The sequence below is a fragment of the Mirounga angustirostris genome, unplaced genomic scaffold (genome assembly GCF_029215605.1).
Source record: "Mirounga angustirostris isolate CCGP_5_RB_7025 unplaced genomic scaffold, mMirAng1.0.hap1 SCAF_5, whole genome shotgun sequence".
NCBI lineage: Eukaryota > Metazoa > Chordata > Mammalia > Carnivora > Phocidae > Mirounga > Mirounga angustirostris.
The window spans coordinates 11,311,734-11,321,140 of NW_026991713.1; positions in this window are offsets into that span (position 1 = coordinate 11,311,734).

The window sequence follows — 9,407 nt, forward strand, 5'->3', positions numbered from 1 at the left end:
CCCGAAGAGAGAGAATCTTAAGCGGACTCCATGCTGAGTGCAGAGCCCGAGCTGGGGCTCGATCTCACAACCCCGAGATCATGACCTGAGCTGAAATCAGGAGTCCAATGCTTCACTGACGGAGCCCCCCCGAAGCAGCCCCAGAACAGCATTTTTAAAATATCTTCACTGTGCCGGACACCTCCATACCATATCACATCGAGCCTTCCAGCCCAGTTACTCCCATCTTACAAATGAAGAAACCGAAGCTGAACTACCATGAGGGTTCAAGGAGATCCGAGATGGGAAAAGAGCTCTGGTCCACTGCATCTGGGGCAGACGCTGCCGAGCACTCAATCTTTCTAGCACAGGACTGAGACAGCAGCTGCGGGCATCCTGGGGAAACAGCAGGAAGCATCTCCATTCGTTCAACACCAAGTGTCAAGTGCCCTTCTGTGCCAGCCCCCGTGGTGGTGGTGGGCAGAGCAGAAGAGGGGCCTGTCCTCATGGGGTTCACATTCTGAGAGGGAGACAGACATCAAAACCAAACCAAACCACATGCACAAGTAAAACTGCAAGGACAGATTGTGTGGGGTAAAGAAGCATGCAGAGTCATATAAGAGAGGGAGGCCAAGGAACCTAACTGAGATAGAGGCAGAAGAAAGGAACATCCCTGAGAGTATGAAGTTTCTACAGCAGTCTGAAGGAGGAGTGGTGTTGCCAGGTGAAGAGCATGAAGAGCATGAGAAAAGCATATTCCAGGGAGGGGGTGAGCATGTGCAAAGGCCCTGGGGCAGGAGAGAGCCTAGTGCGGTGAAGGAACTGAAAGGCGGCTAGGGGGCTGGAGAGAGAGAGAGAGAGCTAAAGGCAGAGGCAGGGGCAAGAGGTAGGCCCAGGGGAGAGAGGCAGAGGCAGATCATGCAGGGTACCTGGAACACATGTGAACCACTTAAAGGTCTTAAGCAAGGATGTGACACGAACTGATTCTGTTTCCAAAAAATAATCCCTCTAGCTGCTCTGCAGAGAAGAGGCTGCTGAGGAAGGAGCCAGAGTAAACAGAAGCCCCTAAGAAATATCTGAGCAGGACAAGACAACTTCCATAACAGACCTTGATGGTTTGTTAAGCTGCCCCTGGGAGATCAGCATAATCGTGCCCATTTGACAGATGAGAAAACTGAGACTTTACGAGGTAGAAGTGGCTTGTACAACATGGCTTATCTGGTGAGTGCTGGACTCTAGGTTTCAAGCCCAGGTGTTCCCATCCCCAGTCCGTGCCTCTTACCTTTCTGTCTTACAGTCCTAAGAGAGTCTAAGATGTGGGTCAGGTGAGAGAGCTCAAACATCAGCCGCTGCACCTTGGCAACACGCGATCTTTGGGCGGCTTCTTCATCACTGTGCTTTTACTGAAATTTTCGAATGCTAAGCTTCCCAAGTCCCGGTGTCTGAGTCTGTGAATGGGGGTGCTGAGCCACCCCTCCTTCCAGGGCTGTTGTGAGAACTCAATGAGCGTGGGTGTAAAACACTTAGGAGAATGTCTGGCACCCAGTAGGTGCTCAATCAATGTCAGCTCCCCTTTCCTTACAGAGGACAGCGGGTCCAGCCTGTTTGGCTTCAAGAGCCAGTGACATATGCCCACTGTCATGCCATTGACTGAGGATGATGGATTTGACAATCAGCCGTGCCGCACGTCCCGCACAGGCTCTGAGCTCGGGCAGGAAGGCTGAGTCCATCCTCTGGGCCACGAATGTGTAGAGGAGGAGCCGGGCACACAGCTGCCCTCTGGCCAGGATGTCCCTGCACAGTCCCCAGCAGCAAGCCACCCAGGCTGGTTCTGGATTCCTTCTTCCAACGACATGCCCAACTCCTGGGATCAGCCAACTGGCAGGTCTCTCCTGGGCCCAAGAAATGTGTGAATGTGAGTGCAGGAAGCTTGTCCCTGTGCACGGAGGACTCCCTCATCAGCACACGAGGAGTCCGTGCTTTCAAGGAGCCTCAGAACAGCCTAAAGGTGAGTGGCACATTCCTCTCCGGCCAGAGTAAAAGGATGCTCAGAGACAGAGGGTGACTGTCCCCAGTGGTGGGGACACCAAGTGGACAGGCTGAGTCGGGGACTCGGGGCCACCTGCCTCGCCCTGTGCTCTACCCCACACTCTTGTCCGTGACACCCCATCCACCACCCGCCCTGGTCCGGAGGCACGTTCCTCCCGCAGGACAGAACCCGGGGCAGGGGCAGGCGAGTGAAAGGGGCCTGCGTTCCTAGATGACCAAAGGGAGCAGAGCCCGCCCGCCCTCCCCTTGCTGCCGAATGGACTTTATGTAAGTGAGACAGAAACCCTGTGCTCAGCCACTGAGGTTGGGGTGCATCTGTTTCTAGAATGACCTTAACTAATCCCTAACTGAGCGCAGTCACTGGAACAGAAAGCTGCTCAGGCAAAGTGTCTAGGGGGAGCAAAGAGGGGGTCCTGGGGGCACAGATGTTCATGGGACGGGCAGAGGAAGGCCATCTGCCAGGGGGCTGGGGAGGAGAAACCGAGCGGCAGAAGGAAACTTCGAGAGAATGGCAGCATGTAAGCCAAAGGAGGCAAGGGATTGGAGGAGGGGGGAGATGTCAGGAGGTCTGGTGCTACCAGAGCTCATGGGATCTAGGTCTGCAAGTGTCCACTGTGTTCAGTAACAGGCGGCCGCTGTTGACTAGGAGCTGCTCACTTGACAGGTGAGCAGGTGGAATGAGGAGGACAAGCATCGGAGGCCCGGCTGGAGGTGCCGGCTGCAGAGGGACAGAGGGCTGCAGAGGGTTGGGGTGCTTTTGTTAAGAGAACAGAGGCTGGGGTGTGTTTATAGGCCAGTGAGGAAGCACCAGTCGAGGAAGAGAGGAAGGTGTTGGAGACACAGGGCTTTGTTTTTGCCATATCTGTGCCTTTCATCTCAGGCCGCCTCAAATCCTAGTGAAAATAGAGTATAAATAAATCATCAAATAATAAGACATTATTCATTCCCGGCCAGCCGGTGACCTTGAAAGGGTCTTCGAACAGTCTTTGTTCTCTCCTGGCTCATGTCAAATTTGCTCTATCGTCCGCGACACTCAAACCCCGGCGAGGCAGTTGCCGTGTGCCAGGCTCCGGCAGCTCGGGACACAGAGCCCAGCCTCTGCCTTCAAGCAGCTCACAGTCTGATGGTGCAACGGACTTGAAGATGAGCCCCAGGGAGACCGGGGACCCACACACTGAGAAACGCATGTGAGGCACAGAAGTCGCTCAGAGGAAGGAAGGAAGGAGTCTCTCGGGACTTTGGAGGGTGGGAGTATCATGGAGGACCTCAGGGAAGAGGCAACACCTAACTAGGGCTTTGAATGGCACCTAGGAGGCCATCGGGTGAAAGAGGCCCAGTAGCACATGCAAAGGCCCTGAGATATGACAGCACAGGGTCCTGCCAGGACTTTACCACTGATAGAGCCTAAAGATGAGAACAAGATTGGAATGAGCCTGGAAGTGGGGGCAGGGACCAGGTCAGCAGCCTACCCGGCAGGATCACTTGGTTTCCTGGGGATTTTCACAATACCTAGTACAGTGCAATGAACCGATGCTCTCCTGGTCCCCAGTTTCAGGGAGCAAGTCGAGGATCAGAGGAAAGCGACAAGGAAGTCATTCATAGAGCGTCCACTATGTGCCAGGCAGGGAACCAGAAGTCTGTGTCATGTGGGTAAGCAAAACAGGCAAAGAATTTCACCCCGGGAGCCAACATACTGGTAGCAGGAGTCAGACAATAAACGGTGATCCTAATGCTCCTTAAGCGTATTGTATAAGTTGCCAGAAGGCAGTACGTACTACAAAACAAAAAAAAGGTAGGACAGGGTGAGGGGCTCGGGAGTTTTGGGGGTGGGGTGTGGGTGATGCAATCCTAGTGTGGTCAAGCAGGAAGGAGCCTGTTGAGCAGAGACTCAAAGAAAGTGAGGGAGTGAGCTATACGTGTATCCGGGGTAAGAGGGAGTGGCCAGGTCAAAGGCCCTGAGGCAGGAGTGGGCGTGGGGTGCAGGGGGATGGCAAGGGGGCCAGCGTGGTGGCCGAAGTGAGTGGGCAGAGGAGAGCTGTAAGACATGCGGCCAGGTCAGGGAGGGTCCCGGAGGCTACCTCGAACCTTCGATTTCGGCCGGACTGAAATGGGGAGTCACCACCCAGGCTCATGCAGAGTGGTGACACGGTCTGACATCTTAAAAGGATCATTTCGGTCTTTGCAGTGGGAACGGACAGAGGCAGAGCTGGGATTGCAGCAGGAAGACCAATTAGGAAACCAATGGGCTAATCCAAGCACCAGAGGATGGTGGTTCAAACCAGGACAAAAGCAGAGAGAAATGATCGATTGTGAATATAGGATTTCCTAATGGGTTAGATGTGGGGTGAAGGAGGGAGAGGAGCCAACGAGGACTCCAGGGCTTTGGGACTGGGCACGAGAGGGACGGAGGGAGGCACCAGTAATCAAAGTGGAGGGAAGCTACAGGAGAAACGGGGCCTGGGGCTGGAGGAGACCAGGGGCCCAGGGGCGTGGAGTTTGCGATGTCCACCCACATTTGGCTGGAGGTGCGAAGGTTGCTGGCGGTGTGAGTCTAGAGTTCAGGACAGGGGTCTGATGGGAGCTAGGAGTCTGGGAGTCATCGATGCATTGGGAGCACTGGTGAGGAGAGCGTCATTTGTCCCCAGGATCTGGACATGACCCGGGGAGGAAATGAAGTTCCCTTTAGCATCACAGAGACAGGATGATGTTTTACGAGGAGCAGGAGAGAAACCACATTAGTAGGAGGAGCACGTATGCATCTCCTGTGGGTCAAACTGCTGTCTCAGGAAGATTCAAATGGTTCCGTGTCTGCCTTGAAGTAAATCAGGAGAAAGCAGCCACCGCCACTGCTGGGTGGAATGACACCAAGTGGAACCCAGGACTTTCCATGTGTCCCCAGCAACATTCCCCTGCCTCGACTTACTCATCCATACAATGGGCATATGCCTCCGCAGACGAGTTCTAGGAAGAATAACCATGGCAACGTATGTTGCTGTTGCTTTCATGATCAGGGCTGTTCTCGCTCTCATAAAGGGTCTTTGCATTGCCCGGCCCACGGTAGGCATTCCAACAGTAATGATGGTCACTCCTCATGACGACGCTGAGGATGACGATGGTGATGGAGAGAGGGTGAGTCTGGCCTTTCCCTGCCTCTTGCTGGTGAGAACTGCGGGACAAGATGATCGGTCCCAGGCCGGGGGACCCTGGAATGCCCCGCAGACAGCAACCAGGCCGGCTTTCCCCAAACTCACCCCGCGCCCAGGAAGGTCAGGCCCCGTGCCCCACCCTGTCCCTGATGTGAACCAGAGCCCAGGGAGAGAACAGTGATCTTATTCATCGAGTGTCAGGTCCTGGCCTGCATGCTTCTCAGGTCGTAACTCATGGAGACAGGGAGCATAGAGGGGTTTGCCCATCAGGCAAAGAGCCGGACCGCTGGCACAATGCTTGGGGTACCAGGTAGGCTTGTTGGATGACAACAACGGAAACCAGCTGTGAGCAAATAACATGGGGGACGGACGGGGCTGGTGGCACATTGGCTAGTTCGCTGAAGTGGTGGGTGAGCCAGAGAACGAGGGTCTGCCCGGGGGCAGGACTGCGGCAGTTCCAGAGCCTGGGGAGCCCGGGCTGCTCCGCAGCTCATCCCAGCCGGGCGGGAGTGCACGTGCTCCAACTGTTCATTATTGTTCGTGGCTTCACTGCCGGAAGGGGGGATGTTTGTCACTGTATCTCTGTTCTAGACCAACGGTCCAATAAGTCGAGTTTGGGTCAGCCGTCTAAGAACGGACAGGCCACCTGAACTGAGGGTGCCCCCAAGACTGTACCCGATGGGGAAGAGGTCATTGCTCCCCCAAAGAAATCAGGGTGCTGTGACCAGAGAATGAGGAATCGATTCTGGGTGGCTGCCAACAACTGATACCCATCGCCTCGGGCTCAGAAGACAGGCAGACCTGGATTCATGTTTAGGTTCTGCCACGTGCGGTCCGCATCACTTCTAATAAGCCATCTTCTGTCTGAGCCTTGGTTTCCTCATCCACAAAATGGGGATAACAAAACATGCTCTGAGAGTCGTGGGAAGCATCACCAGCTGGTGCTTAGGAAGTCCCTGGCAGTGCCTGGCACAGGCTAGGACCTCATGTAGCAGGATGCCGTGAGGTCTGGCCCTTAAACACCCCACCATCTCCCTGAAGGGGCTCCACAAGCTCACTGTAGAGAACAAAAGGACGAAATGCTCCAGGACCATCTCAAAGAAGGTCCGATTCCTGGACTCTTAGGACCTCCCATAGCCCCAGCAGCTGGAGACACCAACCTGGCAGGACAGCATTTACCAGCGAGACACGCAAGACGTTAAGTCTGGGGAGGGATGCAGAATGCATGTCCAGCCTCCCTTCTCCAAGACCTGGAATGCCCTGGACCACCTCCCCTGCCCTCCCCTGGAGTCAGGGAGATTTCCAGGGAGTGTGGAGAAAGGGACAGGGAGACAGCGGGGCAGAGAGGAGGATACCCACTGCTCGGTGTGGCAAGGACCTGTGCGTTTCCTGTGGCATGAGCAGACATTAAAGTAGAAATTCAGGGCTTACGTCAATGTCCCGGCCCCCTGCCAAGATCGGGGAGGGGCCCTGGGAGTTAAAGCTGTGAGTCAACCTCCAAGATCAGGGACCCTAGGAGTCAGAGCCATGAGCGGACCCCTACTTGCCCGTGAGCACTAAGAGAAGGAGGTAGAGTTTGAGCCTGAGCTGCATGCAACCAGCACATCCTCCTGAGAGAGCCTGTCCTCAGGCACCAGCCTCACAGAGGACACCTGCAGTGTGTTGGACAGAAATACAGGCAAAACCACGGGGCAGAGGCGTAGCAAACTCGGCACCTCTGACGCGGGGCTGTCTGCAGAGAGGGCAGCAGGTCTGAACCACCCAGGTGAGCACAATCCACCTGCAGGATGCAGCCACACGAGGAGGCAGCTTTCTCCTGGCCCCGACTCCAGGCGATGCACACACACATGCACGTGCACATATGGACATGTGCACATGCATGCATACGCGGGCACACCCGTATGCACATGCAAACACGCCTGTGGACACGTGCACAGGCATGCGCGCACACACACGACCCCAGTGCGGAGCCCCACATTTCGTGTGAGATCGATATTTTAAAATGAACAGGATTGGGGCGCCTGGGTGGCTCAGTCGTTAAGCGTCTGCCTTCGTCTCAGGTCATGATCCCAGGGTCCTGGGATCGAGCCCCGTATCGGTCTCCCTGCTCAGCAGGAAGGCTGCTTCTCCCTCTCCCACTCCCCCTGCTTGTGTTCCCTCTCTCGCTGTGTCTCTCTCTGTCAACTAAATAAATAAAATCTTAAAAAAAAAAAAAAATGAACAGGGTTGAACTTAACAATAAAAATGAAATTATTCTTTTTAATAACCAAAAGTGATCGGTAGGTTATGGAATGGGCCTGAGGTGTCCTGAAGGAGGCCAGCCAGAAGGACGAAGCTCAACTGGGCACAGTGGGAGCAGTTATTAGAGAAAATAAAATACATTATCACCTTCTCCTGTTTACCTCGAAAGCTGAGGCGCTTCACACAAACCGGCTTCATTAATTACCATCATTGCCCCATTTCAGGCTGGGAAGTTTTCTTGCCACCCTCCTAGCACACAGAGGAAGTCTCCATTAATTTGGGAAGCTGGCGTGTAAACCAAAATGTGAGGAGTTGGAGGCTTTCTTGCTGCCGCTTAGCTGCCTTCATGCCAAACAGTACGTTTGCAGAGAAGTTCACCAGTGTGAAAGGGCTAAAGAAACTTCTGTAACTAGTCAAGGTACAATAATATTCTCCTTCTTACACTGTCATGTTGCCCCCCCCCACACCTTCAGGCATCTCCATCTCCTCCCAAATTAAGATGAAGTATGAGAAGGAGCTGGGGATTGGAGGCCCACTTCTGCCATTTACCAGCTGTGTGACCTGGGACCAATCACTGCCCCTCTCTGATCCCTGAGCCCTCACCTGTCCTAGGATGATAACGCCCAGCTCAGTGAGGCTGTATGAAGAGCAGATGGAAGAGCCTGGTTGGGAAAGGGCCCCGTGTGTGGTAACCCCCTAGATATGTGAGTTATTCCCTTTCTAAACATTTTCATGACCCCAGTAGGGGTCCACTAGGAACTAGGAACCAGATCTGACAGGGTAAAAATTCCCTGTTCATTCATTCTAAGACGAGTGGAGGCAGCTAAGAGATTTGATCCCCATCTTCTTAAACACACAGGACACTCTCTCCATTCTGCCCTAACGAAAGAAGTTTCAGGGGGTTTTTATTTTGTGAGCCCCTATTTTGTGCCTGGCTCCTACCGGCCGATTTTATACACCCTGCTTTCAGGAGCCGGTGACAACCAGTATGCCCCCACCGCCCCCCGCCCGGGTCACGGATGGGGCTCACCAGGGCTGCCCCAAACGGCAGTGCTCCCTCACCTCCCCCATCAGCCTCCATCCGATGCTGACCCAGGCCTCCATTAGCCTGACCTTCCTCTCCCCGGGAGGGACTCGGCTAGAAGCTCGGGCTTTTCCTCTGTTACCACGGGCTGTCTTCCCCATTCACTGATCCTCCGGCCCATGAATCAAAGCTTGTCCTTTTTTTTTTTTTTTTTTTGCCTCTGCTACCAGCCCTGAGTTTCCGATTTCACCATTAGCTCATTGAACGGTGGCGGCGTGCCCGAGCCTCATTCAGGAAGGCTGCATCTTCTGCAGGAGGCCGAGCCCAGGGCACCGGGGCAGAGTCGGAATTGGACCTCTTCCCCTCAGGGAACCTCGCCCCCAGGGCCACCCCAGAGGCAGGGTCTGGGCCCAAGTGTGACTCCCTGGGCCTGCGCGTCCTCATCTGTAAGGGCTGGGGTCGGGATCCCTGATCCCAGCATATGCTTTGTGATGTATCCACTGTAAAGCGCTAGAGGTGTAAGAGGGGTAGCGATGTATGGTGCAGGATAAAGGGCTTCCTAGGCTGTGAAATGCGACACTTGTGCTAGGCGTTCGTGCCTTTGCAAACACCAGGGAGCTGCTGGGTTGTGAGCTGCTGGGCTGTGCCTTTCACGATGTCAAAAGAATGCTCCCCAAGTGTGGACAAGCCACTGGGCCTGGGAGCGTGAGACAAAGGGGTAACAGAACTATTCCCTCCTGGAGGCCAACGACACCAGGGGGTGTCTTCAGGCCCCCTTGCACCCCCAATTTTCAGGGTTGGTATGAAATAGGGTAATAATGATGACTAGGATTGCCTTTTGCATCTAAAGGCGGTGACCCTCACGCCACGCTCAGGTAAACAGGAAGCAAAAGTAGGGTTTCCTCGTCTGCATAATGAGGTTGTACAGTCACGGGAAGTCAAGGTGCCTTCCCATGCTGGCTTTCAGG